Source organism: Dipodomys spectabilis, unplaced genomic scaffold (genome assembly GCF_019054845.1).
Source record: "Dipodomys spectabilis isolate Male_0828 unplaced genomic scaffold, ASM1905484v1 ptg000054l, whole genome shotgun sequence".
In the NCBI taxonomy this organism is placed as follows: domain Eukaryota; kingdom Metazoa; phylum Chordata; class Mammalia; order Rodentia; family Heteromyidae; genus Dipodomys; species Dipodomys spectabilis.
In genome coordinates, this window is record NW_024870731.1 from 3,520,676 (window position 1) to 3,538,185 (window position 17,510).

Here is a 17,510-nt window from a genome sequence, read left to right on the forward strand (position 1 = left end):
AGAAATGCCTGGTACATCATAGGAACTCAAAACTCAATAAATACTTTATGAATGCATTAAAAATACAGATTGGGCCTCTTACTGATGGTGACCTTGAATCTCTGTGACCTTCGTGGCCTTGGCTGGAGGACCCACCCAATTAGAGTGGATTTATTTACTTATTGCCAGTACTGGGCTTAAACTCGGGGCTTAGGCTCTTTCTCTTGGCTTTTTTGCTCATGGCTAACACCCTAACACTGGAGCCATACGTCCATGTTCAACTTTAAGAGTCTCAAGGATTTTCCTGCCCAGGTTAGCTTCAAACCATGATCCTCAAATCTCAGCCTCCTGAGTAGAATTGTAGGCATGAGCCACAGGCACCTTTCCCTCCAAGAATTTGTAGAATTAATATGTTTTAATAGTTATTCAAGAAATAAATGAACTTCGGGTAAAAAGGAATGAATGTTCTCTGGGAGGCAATTAGGGGGTCCCAAGACACATTCCAAAAAGTAGGGGAAGAGGAAGAAAGTGAAGGAAACAGGCAAAGGGTGAGAAGGATAGGAGGGGGATGGTAGGGCACAAAATGTGGAGACATCCAAAGGAGGAAAGAGAAACTCCTGCTCTCTGCCCTCTACGTCACCCACAAAGACTAGTACCGAGGAAAGATAGCATGCCTGCTACTTGCTAAAGTAATATAGCCAGGGATTTTTGGAAATATTTCTTTGGACCTCCATGCCTTCCCTCCCTTCTCTACCTCTTTTATGTTGGTACAGGGGTCTCGAACTCTCTGGGCCTTTGTGTTTCATGACTCATGCTGTACCACTTGAGCCACACCTGCAGTTCCACATTTACTGGATAAGTGGAGACAGATTCTCTTGGACTTTCTACCCAGCTGGCTTCAAATGTTGAGATCCAGAGGATCTCAAATCTCCTGAGTAGCTAGGATTTCAGTGGACCGTGATGGGAAGTGGGTGGTGTATTTTGTTTTAGAGTCCTGGCATTTAGAAAGCTCCTGGGAGTTCTCTACTGTGTCATTCTGCCCTCCATTCTGAAGTTGTAGCTTTGATGGAATCATCACGTGGGATGACATGGGAGCTCCCTCCTTAGACTGCTTCTGACTGGTACATAGTTCCATAGCAAATCATTACATTCTAACTTCTGCAGTAAGTCAATTCTATGAACTTCAATGGTAAGTCAGATTTTGGAATTACTCACTACTTATTGTGGGCCTTTCAGAGGCTGTTTCTGAGTCCCTCAGACCCTAGAGGGTCCTCAACCCAGAAAATTCCTGACACCCTCAGGGCATACAGACACCCAAGAAGTCTGCCATCTTGGAAAATTCACAAGTGTCTTCATGTATCAGCATGGGGTCCTCTCCTCCAGCCACATGACCCCAGATCACCAGAACTGGTTCCCTTCAGTCAGGACAGCTTGGCCAGACAGACCCCTTGTATGAGATAGGCAGGTATTCTCCCCTTCCCAATCTCTGACTGCCACTTTATTATAGCTGTCATGTTGTTCTCTAAGGACCCATAGACGTATCAGTTTATCAGTTGGACAGTTGAAAGTGTTTAGTGAGTACCTACTGTGTGCTGGGCACTGATTTAGGAGGTGGAGAAAGAACAAAGCAAGCTTTGCCTGTCTTTTTAGGGGTGGGCATATATTGAGGAGAGCCCGGGAGAAACAGGCTGGCATGAAGGACCCCAGGAAGAGGAAGAAGAGAGAAAAATGCAGACTTGAAGAGTCAAAGTTGCTCTGTTGAGAAAGAGGTGTTTGAACTGAGCCTTTAAAGACAAGTAATGGTTAGCCAGGGAGTCCTGGGGTGCACATTTGAGAAAGAGGATTTGATATGTAAGTAGGAAGATCATGGTCTGGTCCAGGAATAGCCTGGGCAAAAAATATGAGACTACCTAAAACAAACAAACAAAAACCAGAAAGAAAAGAAACAAATGAAGGGAAAAGGAAAAGAAAAAAGAAAGGGCCATCTGGCAGCTAGTGTCATCCCTGACTTAAGCAAGGCCACCCAGGCTGATGGTCCTATACCTGTCTGCCAAGGGACAGGGAGGGAGAAGAAGAGGAGAACATAGGGAGAGGGAAAGGGAGAGAGAGGAAGTAAAAGAAGGAGGGAGGGAGACAAGCAGGCAGACAGAAGAACCCCCTCCCTCCCTCCCTCCCCCAAATCCCCCATCCTCAGAATCATCAGCAAATACCAGGGGTATTGTTTTAAACTATTGCATAAAACACAACTGTAAAAGGCAAAAGATTTATATGAGCTGAAGAGAAACCAGAGTATAATTTGGGGAGGGGAAGGGAAAAAACAAATTGTTTAAATAGGGATACAGGTGGACCCATTGCAACAATGAGATGTACAAGTCATTATGTTGAAAAACGAATTTTACAACTTTGGGGGGGGTGCTGAGATGGGAGGGCAGGGATGGTAAGGGGAAACAAAGGAGGAGGCAACAATGCTTGATAAGAAATGTACTCATTATCTTGCCCATGTAATTGTAACCACTCTGTATGGTATTTTCACAATTAAAAAAAAACCTAAAAAACAAAACAAAACAAAAAACATAACTGTAGCATTCTTTTTGTTTTGTTTTGTTTTTTAGTGTGAAAATACTGTACAGAGGGGTTACAATTACATGGGCAAGATAATGAGTACATTTCTTATCAAGCATTATAGCCTCCTCCTTTGTTTCCCCTTACCATCCCTTCCCATCCTCCCCCAACCCCAATCCTCCTCCTACCCCTCCCCCCCATCGCCACCAAAGTTGTAAAGTTCATTTTTGACATAACGACTTATTCTAATCCACTAAATGTGGTATGGACACAGGCATTACAAATAAATACCTGATAGAGCGATTGTCCTAACTTCCCCTGCCTTGCCCAGGGCCTTGGCGGTTTGGGGCCAGGGAGGTTGGGAAGCAACCTAGGAACTTAGTCTCCACTCAGACTCAATTGTCCCCCTCTGTGGGAAGCACTGTGAGTGATTTCTCATGTCTGAAGAGAGACTCTAAAAGGAGTGGGGCGGAGACAGAGATGAGAAACAAGGCCGCTTAGGAAGAGGAGGAAGAGGAGGTAGAATCCAGCCCTGTACCATAGCACCCCAGGGTCTCCAAACTCCAGACTCCATAACACTTCCTGGAGGCAGCCAGCTGTGCTCCACTGGACAAGTCACTAAGCTTTCTCCAGGCTTCAGTTTCCTTATCTAGAAGGTAGAAACAATAAAACCTAATGTCCTAGCAAGTGTTTATTGGCTTTCGTTCACTTAGCTATTATTGTATTATAATAGATATATATCTATTTTTATATGGGCTGCTTAGGACTTTTGCTCACACGATTCTGTTTGATCCTGCTACAGCCCTTAGATGAAATCATATTATCTTCCATGTTCTGGATGAAGAAATCAAAGTTCCAGAAGGTTAAACATTTCTCCTCCAGCTACAGAACAAGTGAGAAGCAAAGCCAGGCCTTTGCTTAGACAGCCCTGGCTTCTTCCCACAGGTCCCAGTGCCTCAGGGCTGCTGGGAAGAGAAAAATGGAGGACCAGAAACACTAGGAACCAAGCATTTTAGTCCTAACCCAGGGTCACTTGGTCTCTGTTTCCTGTGGAGGTGGCCTCAAAGTTCTTAGCTGCTACTACCATTGTAGGCTCCATGGGTATTAGGCAGAGCAGGGGAGGTGGAGAGGATTCTGGACCTTGTCTGTGAGTACAACCAGAGCATTTTGTCTGGATTCCGGTTCCTCACTGCCTAATGCTTTGCTGTATCGTTTGGAGCAGATCTTTAGTCCTCTTTCAGCTTTGTTCCCTGACACTGCACAATGGTTTGGACAGGGTAAAACAAATGACTATGATTTCTTTTTCTTTTTCTTTTTTTTTGAATGCCAGTCCTTAGTCTTGAACTCAGAGCCTGGAACCTTTCCCTACACTTTCTTTTTGCTCAGTGCTAGTGCTTTACCACTTGAGCGACAGCTTCACTTTTGTTTGTTTTGTGATTAATTGGAGGTAAGAATCTCATAGATTTTCCTGCCTGGGCTGGCTTCTATCTGAGATCCTCAGAGCTCAACCTCTTGATTAGCTAGGGTTACAGGTGTAAGCCAAAGGATTTGGCTGTATGATTTCTTGCTTAGCAAAATCATGCTCCAGGAAGCTGATCTGCATTTGAGATGGAGAGCAGGGCATGAACCCCTGATCTCTGGGAAGGAAATGGAGTGGAATTTAGCATACATTGCATTGATCAGGCAACTCAGAAGGGGAGAGGGGGAATCTCTTTCACACATGCTCTGCTCTCTTCCTCTCAGAGCCTCCTGGAATTCCAGCAGGGGTTGGGGGCCGGCCACAGGAAAACTAGGAACTGCACAATGAAAAACACCTACACAGTTGTAGCCAAGCTTCTTGGCCTTTCTGAGCTCTTTGTCTTGTCTGTGAAAGGTTCAATCCTGTCCACTGTGCAGGAGTTTTCTGAGGATTCACCGGAAGTGGTTTACTGGCACACAGGATCACTCAGTAATTGTAAATATTATGTTATTATCTTAGTCTTCAAGCCCTTCTGTGCCTAGACCTCTTGTGCCCTGCAGGGAGAAGCATAGTATGTTGCTGATAGGTAGTTCAGCTGGGAGTTGTATTTGTTGTTTGGTTCCCCATTGCCTGGCCTGAGTTTCTGGGAAAACAGAGAGGGGGGGTGGGGCAGAACCCACCCAGGGCCTTCATGAAGGGTTTTCTGGCTCTCAGGCTGTTTTCCTTTCCTGGAGTCTTTTCTCAATTCCGTGAGTAGGCTGTGCCTAGACTGTCTGGGTTAACTCTTCACGTTTCCATTTCCCAGCGCCTTTGTAGGCCAGGCATTTTGTGGGGTGCATAAAAGGATAAGACCTTCTTCTTCTTTGTGTTGCTTAATGTCTAGATCAAGGTCAACCATGTGGTGCCAGTGAGGAAGAAAGATTTCCAGGGGAGTAGTCTTGTAGCAATCCCACACTGTGTTTTTAACACGTAGTGTAAACCCCTTGAATTTGGGTCTCAAAAACCAAGAAACCAATTCTTGAGTGTTTTCACTTCTCCTGCTGCTTCCTGTGAAATTTCATTAAGGCTGACAATTTGTATATCCACTTACAGCGTAATTTGATTTGAGTGACTATCTGTAACTGTTACAGACAGCTTCCCCTGGGTGTGGGAGCCCAGGCAGTGGGGCCTCCTAGCAATGGGGGTGCAGTATATTAAAGGCAGCTTGCCAAAGAAGGTATCTGTCCTAGAAGACTGGAGGGATGGCCCCTTGGTTCCTTCCCTCTTCACCCTGCAATCACTTTTGTTCTTGGAGTTATCTTGGATTTTTCAGCATGCAATAAAACATACTCAACCACAAGGCCTGTTTTGAGCCAGGACTGTTGTTGCTGAATGCCAAGACCATTGGCCTGAGCATCTACATGGTTAGACAGAATTGATGGTGTATGTCCTGCGTTGTGGCTTTTCTTTGTGTTTTGGCTTTGTAACTAAAACAGAGAGGATGCCTAAGAGATGGGACACTCCGTTTTATATTACCTTCTATCAAAGACTTTGTGTAGTATGTATATGTGTGTGTGAAGCCATTGTTCAATCAGATTAAATTTGTAGTTTTCTGCTTTTTTAATTTCTAATTTTATCTATGCTGGGGGAGCAAACTCAAGGCTTTGTGCATGCTAGGCAAGCATTCTACCACTGAGCTACATCCCCAGCTCATGAATTTGTAGTTTCAAATCGTCACCTAGGTTCTCTGGGTGACCTCATGCATGCCAGTTTTCTCTCTCCCTCACCAATTTCCTTATATGCAAAACTAAGCTGACAGAATCAACTAGGCAAAATAGAATAGCATTGGCCATAGCAAGAACCATTGGTTCTGGAGGGCTGTCTCAATATAAATTAATTAAAATATTCAGGTCTTCAGTTGGGCTCACCATATTCCCAGGGTTCCATAGGTACATCCATGAAATGACAGCAAAACTAGGATTTCTCAATATTATAGAATATTTTGGATAGTGCTGTCCTAGAACCACACCTGTGCCCACTAGATGCTCAATTAAATATCTCAGATGATTTTCCTTGTCTTTTACTGGCCCAAGAAACCTGATGTCAATGGTGGGTTGAATTAAACTGGAAATACACATTACAAAGAGGAGTTTCCCCAAAGTCAGAACATGGAACTCTGAGATCAGCAATCAAACTCTGGGGGATCCCTGTTCTTGTATATATAACAAGTCAAAACAAGGGTGACTCTATAATGAGGAGGGAGAGGGCTGTAAGCCATATGTGTTCACAGTACCAGCTGTCCTGGAGTGTATTAGCTAAGGTTTTTTTTCAGTGTAATTCCAGGATCCAAATCCAGAGCTGACTAGAAGATGCAGTCATTGGAGAAGCACTGACAGGCCTGGAGTCTAGAGTGGAATCAGGTGGCTCTGGGATAGGGCAGGAAATCATGAATCCACCTAGGCTGTGCCTTCCAAATTTAACCAAACTTCAGAATAGCTTCAGAAAAACCCATCTAGGTCTTACCTCAGGATGAAGGCATTTATTTTCCTTGAAGAGAGTCTTTGTGAGGGGCAGGTGGGGTTGTGCAGTTTCCTAGGCAGCTTAGGTAAGACTGAAGAAGCCAGTTAGAAACCTGAGTTCAGCCTGTGCTTTGTTAACATTGAATACGACAGTTCCCCAACTAGGGGATATAATTGGCCTAGATGCCTATCTGTTGTCAGAATGATAGGACTTGCTGCAAAGCAGACAGGCAGGGAATTCAGGCCTGATATACTCAGCAGGTTAAGCCAATAAACCAAAAACTGAAGAGCAACAAAATGAGGGCAGGGGCCTAAAAGGGATCAAGGAGTAAAAAGACATGTTGAACAAGGACAAGAGAATGAGGAAGTAAGGAATAAAGACTTGATATCAGGACCCTATATGGAAAGCAAAGGACCAATACAAGGACTGCTTATCATGGCCCGAGAAACTTGCCCAGATGAAATACATAGATGATACCATTGCTGTGGCTAGTCTTTCTGAATCTCTCCCATACAGTTTTCTATCTCCCACTTTCAATATAACTTCTGCTTCCTGCTCATTCACTCTATGAGACTTTCATTCTTCCTCTGTTCCTGAACTCATCTCACTACTCCATATCACAACCAGCATCATTTGGACAGGGAGGAGGGTGGTGTATTGTGGTTCCAGCTGGACTGTAGAAGGCTAACTTCCTAGAACTGCCTTACGGTTGAGCAATCTCTCTACTGGATATGTGTACACAAGAATTGAAAACAGGCTGGGTTTTAGAAGCTCATGCCTATAATCCTGGCTACTCAGGAGATCTGATGGTCACAGTTCAAAGACAATCTGGGCAAGAAAGTATGAGACTCATTTCCAGTTAAACAGCAAAAAGCCAGAAGTAAAGCTGTGGCTCAAGTGGTAGAGCACCAGACTTGAGCAAAAAGTCTAAGGGACAATGTATAGGCCCTGAGCTCAAGCCTCAGTACTGACACATAAAAAGAAAAAGAAAAACAAACAGAATTGAAAGCAGTACCATGCAGACATTGATGTAATCACAGGTTCACTCACAATAGTGAGGATATGGGCGTGTCTAGTGGATAAATGTTGTGTGTGTGTGTGTGTGTGTGTGTGCGCGCGCGCGCGTGTGTGTGTGTGTGTACAAACACAATGGAATATTAGCCTTGAATAAAGAAGAAAACCTGATCTAAGAGAGAACATGGATGAACATGGAAGACATTATGTTAAGTGAAACAAGCCAGGCATAGAAAGACAAATATTGCATAATTCCACTTATAGAGGGGATCTAGAATAATCAAATTCATAGATGCAGTATAGAATGATAGTTCCTGGTAGCTGGGGTGTTGGAGGGGTGGGCTGCTAATTCACAGGTGTAAGGTTTTAGCCACAGGAATCCTTGTGTTTCAGGCATTGCCTACATGTATTGAAGGTGTATCTTCTGTGTTGGGAAGTGGGGGAGAAATGAGTTATTTTGAAGAGTTCAGACATGCAAATATATTTCCTTTAGGGTCTGGCCTTTTTCATTGCTTTGTTTTATGATCTTTTAGGGATTAAAGGAGGCAATTTGATAGCTGTAAAACACCAAACAGGGCCTGATGGCTAAGGCTTCTTTCCTGGGGGGAGGGGTGAGAAGCTAATCATTTCTCTTAGTTTTAGTTGCTGTTGAATGTGTGGCATTTTTGTTTTGTTTTTGTTCCAGTTCTGGGGCTTGAACTCAGGGCCTGTTACTGTCCCTGAGCTTTATGTGCTCAAAGCTAACACTCTACCACAGTTCCACTTTAGGCTCTTTTGGTGATTAATCAGAGATAAGAACCTCACAGTCTTTCTAACCCAGAGCTCGCTTTGAACCTTGATTCTCAGATCTCAGCCTCCTGAGGACCTAGAATTACACATGTGCTACCGGTGCTGGGTGTGGATGTGCACATTTTAATAAAGAACCTGTAGTTAATCCTGTGAACATGGAATGTTTAATGATGGTTCAAGACTCTGACTTAATGATATCAAAGGGTCTTCATCCATTTTTTTTGCACTCAAACTTAACATGGTGTGTGTGTTTGTGTGTGTGTGTGTTTGTGTGTGTGTGTGTGTGTGTGTTGGAACTCAGTCATTGTGTTGGAACTAAACTCAGTTGGCTTTATCACTCAAGGTTGGTTCTCTACCACTTGAGCCATAGCTCTTCTTTGGGCTTATTTTTGGTAGTTAATTGGAGATAAGCGTGGCAGATTTTTCTGCCTGGATTGACTTTTAACCCTGGTCCTCAGAAGCTAGGATTATAGACATGAGCCACTGGTGCCCAGCAAATGTTGTTTCTTAGTGAAAGTCTTGTTAAATTTAAGTTGTGTATACATGAAAAATAAGCACATCAAAGTGTTTCCAGTTATTATCTCTAAGAAAAAATTACTTTTATTATTATCATCATTATTATTATTTTCTAATGTGGTGTGTGTGAATGCACAGTGCGTGTACCCCCCACCCTCAACGCTGCTGTTCCTGGGGCTTGAACTCAGGGCCTGGGTACTGTCCCTGAGCTTTTTTGCTTAGTGCCAGCATTCTACCACTTGAGCCACACTTCCACTTCTAGATTTTTGTCGTTGTTGTTGGAGGTAAGAGTCTCACCAATTTTCCTACCAGAGCTGACTTTGAACCGAGAACCTCAGTTCTTAGCCTCCTAAGTAGCTAGGATAGCAGGTGTAAGGCAACAGTGTCTAGCTTGTTCTAACATTTTACAATGAACATGGTCATTCGGCAATAATGCAAGGTTGTTTTTTTTTTAAATACAAAAATGTAATGACTGACATGTTCTGACATGTTTGTAATTATTCTTCTCAACTCCTCACTCCCTGCTGAAACTTTGGGAGAGGATCTGTATTTATGAAAGGAAACCTTTGTGCTTGAAGGGATGAGAAGTTTAGCTTTCAAAGGAGCAGGATTGCTCAATAGTGTGGCACATTGGAGACCCACAGCTCACTTTGTGTGTGTGTGTGTGTGTGTGTGTGTGTAGTAGTAGTAGTAGTAGTAGTAGGGCTTGAACTCAGGACCTCACATTTTTTTTCTCATTTGGCCTTTTCACTCAAGACTGGCATTCTACCACTGGATCCACTTCTCTACTTCCAGCTTTTTGCTAATTAATTGGAGATAAGGGTTCCTTGGACTTCTATAATAGACTTTGAGCCTCAATCCTCAGATCTTAGCTTTCTAAATTTCCAGGATTACAGGCATGAGATACCAGCATCAAGCTCTCACCTCACTTCTTCCATTGACAGGACTGGAGCTTGAACTCAGGTCCTTGCACTTACCAGACAGGTACTCTACCACTGAGCCAAACCTCCAGCCCTAACAGTGCTTCTTCAAATGGAATAGGTACATTCTTCTAGTGCATGAGAATATAACTGGAGACATCACATAGTGTACAAATGTTCATTGAATAAGTGAATAAAGAAAGAAATGAGGAATGAGTTAGAAGCTTGGGGAAGAAAGAGGATCAAAGGATGGTTATTGGTCCAGAGTGTGAGGGTTCCCTCAGGCCTCTAACCTGAGGCTGGAAGAACAGGTCACATTTGGGTAACCAGTTGAAGAATTGATTCAGGGCACCAAATAATAGTATAACCAGATGACCAAGCAAGGAGTCCAAGGACATGGTATGTTGAGCTTGGAGAGGAAGCTGAAGAAGGTGATAAAGAGTACCCACATGTCTTCATACATGGGTGCACCTTTAGCCACTCAGGAGTTTCTCATGAGATTTGAATGGACTGGCCTCTTTATATGAATGTGTTTTCCAATAACTAGAAGATGCAAATGAATTGATTGCAACTGGACATTGTTCATGTGTGGTCTTTCTGTGGCAGGAAAACTTCAATTATATGCCTAATGTTTACTCTAGGATATGGGTCAGCATTTGTCTGCTTCCCTGCTTGAACCGCTCTGTATTTTCAGTCTTAGGTGTTTCTTTTAAAAATCCAGAGTTAGAGTCTGACAGTCCTTGTCTTTTAACTGAACAGGTTAGTTCATAATAATCATTGATTAAAATCATTGTTATCATTTTAGCTTTGTTGTCCAACTGTTTAATTAGTAAAAGAAACCTCTGAAGTCAGTGTCAGCAGTTTCCTTGTGTGTGTGTGTGTGTGTGTGTGTGTGTGTGTGTGTGTGTGTGTGTGTGTGTGTGTGTGTGTGTGTGTTGGTCCTGGGACTTGAATTCAGGGCCTGGGTGCTGTCCCTGAGCTTTTGTGCTCAAGGCTAGCACTTACTACTTGAACTACAGCTCATTTCTGGCTTTTTGGTTGTTAATTGGAGATAAGAGTCTCAAGGACTTTCCTGCCCAGGCTAGCTTTAAACAATAATCCTCAGCTCTCAGCCTCCTGAGTGGCTGGAATTACAGATGTGAGTCATCATTGGCATCCAGCTTCCTGTTCTGTTCTTCATTTGATCCCCTCATAGATCTAGTTCCTCTTCCCAGCAGTGGAATCTGTCTTTTGCTACTTCTGAATCTACCTTTACATTCATTATGTGATTATAGTGCCAGATTTACAGTACCAAATTATTTCAGAGAATTAATTTTCATTACTTTCTTAGCCATGGTTCTATAATCTTTGGTATGTTATAAGTAATTGTATCCATGTTATATACCAAATAAAGAGATTTCATAAAGTATTTGTGACCCCAAAATAGGGACTTCTTTTGGGAAAGTAGTTCTCTGTGAAAAGGAATTTCTCTTTAATACATCCTTGTCTTTTGTTGAACACTTTTTTAACAGTATATATTGGTGTATAATTTTAGAAATTCAGTACATATGAATTTATAAGGTTGTTTATGATTCATTGTTAGTATTTTTTCTTCTTTTTTGGTATTAGGGTTTGAGCTTAGCTTCTTTCTTGCTAGGTTGATACTACACCACCGAGCCCCACTACTATCCCTGATTTTGCTGCTTATTCTTAGAATAGGGTTTTGTTTCCTACCTTGAACATGCCTTCATGGTCATCCACCTACTTCACGCTTCCTATAATTTTGGAAATCACAAGTACTCACTACTACCTCCAGCGTCCCTCTGTGAAAATAGACTTTTCTTTTGGGACTGTCCTGGAACCACAGTCCTCCTATATTGCTCAGAAGGACAGTTGTATACCTCTGCATATACCTACAGTTTCAGAGGCCCACGAGCTTTTCTGCCTGGGCTGGCCTCAAACTGTGGTCCTCCCAATCTCAGCCTCTCAAGTAGCTGGGATTATAGGTGTGAGCTACGTGACTCCATTACAGTTCTCCTATTTTATTTTTGCCAATACCAGGACTTGAACTTGGGGCTTCATGTTTGCTCAGCTTTCTACTATTTGAGCCATACCTCTAGCCCTATTTTTTGCTGGAGATAGAGATAATTGGAGATAGAATCACATGGACTTTTCTACCTGGGATGACTAGCAAACTAAGGTCCTCCAGATCTTAGCCTCCTAAATAGCTCTGATTATAGGTGTGAGTCAATAGATCCCCAGCTTTCATTGTTGTTTTCAATAGATGATAACTTCTAGATGGAGTTTTTCTTATGTTTTAGGGGGAAAGTCCCAAAGAATTTTGTAAAACATTTAAACCATAGGGTTGTTGTCCTGAATAAGATCCCTGAGTTAGGTGCATAATGGCTCATTGGAACACTTGCTAGTATGCGTGAGTCCAATCCAAGATCCAAGGTGCATAGAAGAGGGAGTGGCAGACAGAGACCTTTATTTCTACCCATCAGTTGTACTGACTGCAGCCTGGAATCTTAGTGTCTGACTTGGAACAGACTTGGATTCAAATCCTAGGCTGCACAGCCACTGCCTAAGTAATGTGGGCCAATTACAAATCCTCTCTGTGTTTGTTTCCCTGTCTACAAAATTAGAAATAGCATTATTTTATAGAGAGTAAATGTAATATTGCATGCTGGGGCTTGAACTCAAGCCCTTAGCTTTTTTGCTCTCTGCCAGTGCTCTACCACTTGAAACACACTCCTTCTTCTGACTTTTTGGTGGTTAACTGCAGATGACAGTCTCACAGACTTTCCTATCAAGGCTGACTTGGAACCTTAGACCTCAGATTATAGCTCTGTGAGCCACAGGAACCTGGTATGTGTTATCTCTTTTATAAAGTGGTGCCTTCAATGTCTGCTTCATTTGTTTGCTAGTTATCGTTAGTATCACAAACCACAGTTAAACATGGTAACACTGCATTTTCTAAAAACAATGCTAATCCTGGCTAGTGTTGACATCAATAAAATACCTTCTCCTCCCCTAAAAAATAAATATATGAGCATCAGGATGGCAAATTATAATAATGCACAAAGGAGTATCATAACACATGACTAAAAGATTAAAGAGAAATAACACTCAATGCTGGTGAGCACATGGTAAGATGGGTATTCTTACCTACATGCTCATTATGGGTCACGAGCCACCAGCTGGCTTATGCAGTCAATTCTGGTATTCCTTTCACTAGAATCTGTCATACGGAAGTAATCAGGGATGGGTGGGTGAATAAAAATTTATGTAGCAGCATATTTATTGTAGCATTATTTATAGTGGTGTGATATTAGAAACTACCTAAATGTCTAACAATAGGGAAATAGTTAAATAAATTATGGCACAACCAGATGATAAAATATTATTCTGCCCTTAAAATGTGGTTTACAAAGAATTTTAATGACAAGGGAAATACATTCTGATAGAACCTCGAAGGGGAAAGGAGGCCAGAGAGGAGTTCATCCAGCATGAGCTCAGCTGTGAGAAGAACAAAGACTTTTCTCTTCTGTTAAGCTTTAAAAAGACAGAGAATGCACACATTAATGGAGTGCTGTCTCTGGTTGATGGGATTAACTTGTATTCTCTTCTCTGTATTTGCCAGTTTTTTCTACAATGTATGATTTTTTTGTTTTGATCAGAAAGAGTTGTAGTGTGGTAGGGGCTTGCTTACTGCTTTTCTCTCTCTTTCTCCTTCCTCCCTCCCTCCCTCCCTCCCTTCCTTCCTTCCTTCCTTCCTTCCTTCCTTCCTTCCTTCCTTCCTTCCTTCCTTCCTTCCTCCCTCCCTCCCTCCCTCCCTCCCTCCCTCCCTCCCTTCCTTCCTTCCTTGCTTTTCTTTCTCTCTTACTCTTTTGCTTTCTCGCCTTCCTTTCTCTGGTGCTAGTATTGGAGCTTGATCTCAGGACCTTGTGTTCTTACTTGGCTTTTCTCATTCACAGCTGGCAACCTGCTACTTGAGCCACTGGCTTTGGCTGGTTGTTTTGGAGATGAAATCCCACTGTTTGTTCTACCCAGGCTGGCTCTGAATCTCTATCCTCAAATCTCAGCCTCCTGTATAGCTAGAACTATAGATAGGCATGAGCGACCTGCACCTGGCTTATGGGGATGGTTTTGTAAGGCATGGTTTGGGACTCTAGGGCATGAAGATCTCAGGTAGATCATCCCACTTAATCAGGATATTTCGTGCCATGTCTTAACAACCGTCTCCTAAAAAGGAGATGGTGGAAGTCAGTCTTCCTGTGCTGGCCAGCCAGAGGTTATGTGAGGAACCCCGAAGTCCGGGTACTCATGAGAGGCTGGGCTGCACCAGCTTTCATTTCAGCTTTTCTCAGCAAGGAATGAAAGCTGGTGGACAGCTGTTTTAATCTGCTTAGGTTACCATAGCAACACAATGGCCTGGGGGCTTGACAATAGCAGTTTATTCCTTCATACCTCTGAAGTCTGTAAGTCTGTGGTCAGGGTGCCAGCCTGCTTTGTTTCTGGTGAGGACCCTCTTTGTGGCTTGCAGATGGCTGCCCTTGTACTGTGTCCTTACCAGACAGTGGGGAGCACAAGCTCTCTTGTGTGTCTCGTAAGGGGTTAGTAAGGGTACTAACCCCAGCCTGGGAGCTCTACCCTCATGATCACCTCGAAATTTAATTATCTCTCTAAGGCCTTATGTCTAAATACCCCAGATAGGAGGGTTGCTGTGAATTGGGGTGGGACACAGATACCCTGTTCATAACATTGGGTTCATCTAAAACCCCCTGTCTCTGTACCTTTATTACATGGCACCTTTATAAATTATCAGCAGAGACTTAGGAAGGAGGACTAAAGATGGCCCAGGACACCATTTTTATAAGCCAAGGGCTACAGCCAAATTCAGAATGAGGCTTAGTACTTACCAGTATCAACTACCATTGACAGAGTACTCATTCCAGGACACTGTTGGCATTGTTTGAAGTGTAATTCCTGTACCAGCCACTGATTCATTAAAACTCTGCAATAATAATTTTATTTTATGAATGAGGAATCTGAGGCCTAAAGGGACCATGAAACTTGAAATGATACCAACACATAGTAAGACACCAGCCCTCCTGTATTGACTGAAGCTCTGTCCACAATATCCAGGTGACCAGTAGACAATAGCCATTGTCTATCCGTGGGCAAATTGGATGAAGGGCTAGACCTGAAAGACATGATACTAAGTAATCTAAGCCACACACAGAAAGACAAATGCTGTCCACTCATATGTGGGATCTTAAAAATAAATGTTACTGAGGCTGGGCACTGGTGGCTCATGCCTGTAATGCTAGTTATTCAGGAGGCTGGGATCTGAGGATCACAGTTCAGGGTCAGCCTGTGCTGAGCAAACCAAGATATTCCTATCTTCAACCAACAAAAAAAAACTGGGGTATGGCTCAAGTGGTAGAGCACCAGGCTTGAACAAAAAAAGCCTATCAAGAATGCAAGGCCTTCAGGGTGGAGGGAAGGGGAGATGTTAGTTAACAGGTACAATGTTACAGTTAGGAGGAATAAGTCCTGGTGTTCTATGACACAGAAGGGTAAATATAGTTAGCAGTAATGCATTATATATCTCAAAATAATGGAAAGGATATTTACTGTAGAGAAATACAAAAGTTTAAGATGATGGGCATGTTTATTACCATGAGTGGATCATTGCTCAGTGAATTCATAAGTCATCAACTTGGACCTCATAAATATGTGCAGTGATTCTACATTAGTTTTCCCCCACCCCCTAGCAAGAGTGGAAAAGAAGCATGCACAAACTCATAGACTCAGAGAATGGTAAAGCTGGAATTCAAAAATTTCTTCATTCTGCTTTTTTGCTCACAGCTAGTGTTCTACCACTTGAGCCATAGCTCCACTTACAGGTTTTAGTGGTTAATTGGAAATTAGATTCTTAGGGATTTTTTTCCGTGGTTGGCCTTGAAACTTGATCCTCAGATCTCAGCCCTGTGAGCAGCTACAATTCCATGTGTGAGCCACCAGCGTCCAGCTCTCTCTGCTCTTCTAATACCGCTAAATAGCATGGAAGCATCCAGACCATTGGTTGGTTTTAGAGCTTGGTCTAAGCTGAGCACACTACTTTCTTCCTCTCAGCCTCCTTCGTTTCTTTCTCTGAAAAATGGTGAGATTAAAACTTGATGAACATCAGAAGACTTCAGATCCAGGTTCTGGTGTTTCCTAACTACTCAGGAGGCTGAGATCTGAGGATCAAGATCCAAAGACATCCTGAGCAGGAAAATCCCCGAGATGTTTATGTCCAATTAACTACCAAAGAATTGGAAATGGTAGAGCAGCAGCCTTGAGCAAAAAAGCTAAGGGAGATATTCTGAGTTGAAAACTTAGCGCGCACACACACACACACACACACACACACACACACGCACACATGCACGTACACACACATGTATACACACCCTCTCCTAGGAAGAACTTGTGGGTGGAGGCAGGGGATATCCAGCCTCTGTAGCTCTGCCTAGTGTCAGTGTCTGATAGGTGTGAAGCTTGGGGTGTGATCAGTGTGCCCACACCTGTTGGGCATTAGCACTAGGGTGAGGCGGGTGTGGCAGGGCAGTAACCAGCTCCAGACAGAAGAGCAAGTCTGGGCCCGTGTGCCCAACATTCGGGAGCCAGGAGTTAGTTAAGGAGGAGGGCAAGGAGCAATTATGTTCAAACTTCTGAGGGTAAAAAATGTCTATGAGAGTGTGATGGGAGGGGCTGTGCTTTACTGGGGTCCTGGGAGAGCCACAAGAGGGGACAGGATGCTAGCGATGAAGACAGCTCCCTAGGGTCATTTATTGGGGTCACAATGGGGCCCATGAATCAATCACAGTAGCCTGAAAGGCTAAGGAGAATGGCCTGGGCTTGACACAACTTGGGGTCCACGGTGAGCCCCGTACGCAGGGAAGGATGAAAAGAGGGTAGAAGTGGGATTGGTGACTGTGTCAGCTGGCTTTGAGGGGATGAAGGAAGAAACCCCAAGGTGTAGATGTGTCCACAGCCTGGCCCAAGGATGACTGTGCCTTTAACAAGAACAGCACTGTCGCTTAGAACTACAATGCTAGTCACATATACAACGAAAAGGTTTCAAATAACCTGCTATAAACAACAAAATAAACTACCATTAATTATATACTTTATCTGAACAAACCAAAGACAATTCAATAGTTCATATAGAAGTGATTGGTGAGGTGCTTCAGATTTGTATGAGCCTGGGTAGGTTTCATAGAGCACATCTTGGCTCAGACTAGCAGTGCCCTAGGAGGACTGGAGCTTCCCAGCGCTGTCCTAGACAGTGCAGGTCCAGATGGAGGAGAGTTGAATAGAGTTAGTTGATGGTAATTGGGTACTTCTTCCAGGTTTCTAGTTTATTCTCTTCTTGAGCAGGAAAGGAGTCTGTGCGCTCCTTAGATGCTGAGATAGGCCCCTTTTTTCTGCTTTCCTCAGCAACCAGGCAGCACTGGGTAACTGCATGCCCAAAGTTGAGTATTTTCCCTACTCCTCCTTAGGCTAAGCAAAAGAAGCTATTTTAAACAAACCAACACCCTGAACTTTCCCCTAATCTGAAGGACACTTGATTTCTGGGGTAGTGGGCAAAGGAAATGGGATTCTTCATCCATTGGAGATGCTCAGGTTTCATTTCCGTTAGGGGAGAGTGTTGGAAATGTTATTTGAAAAGTAAATTTAATTTGGGAGCTATAGTTGCAGGTAGAAGAGACTTCATTAAAAACAAACAAACAAACAAAAAA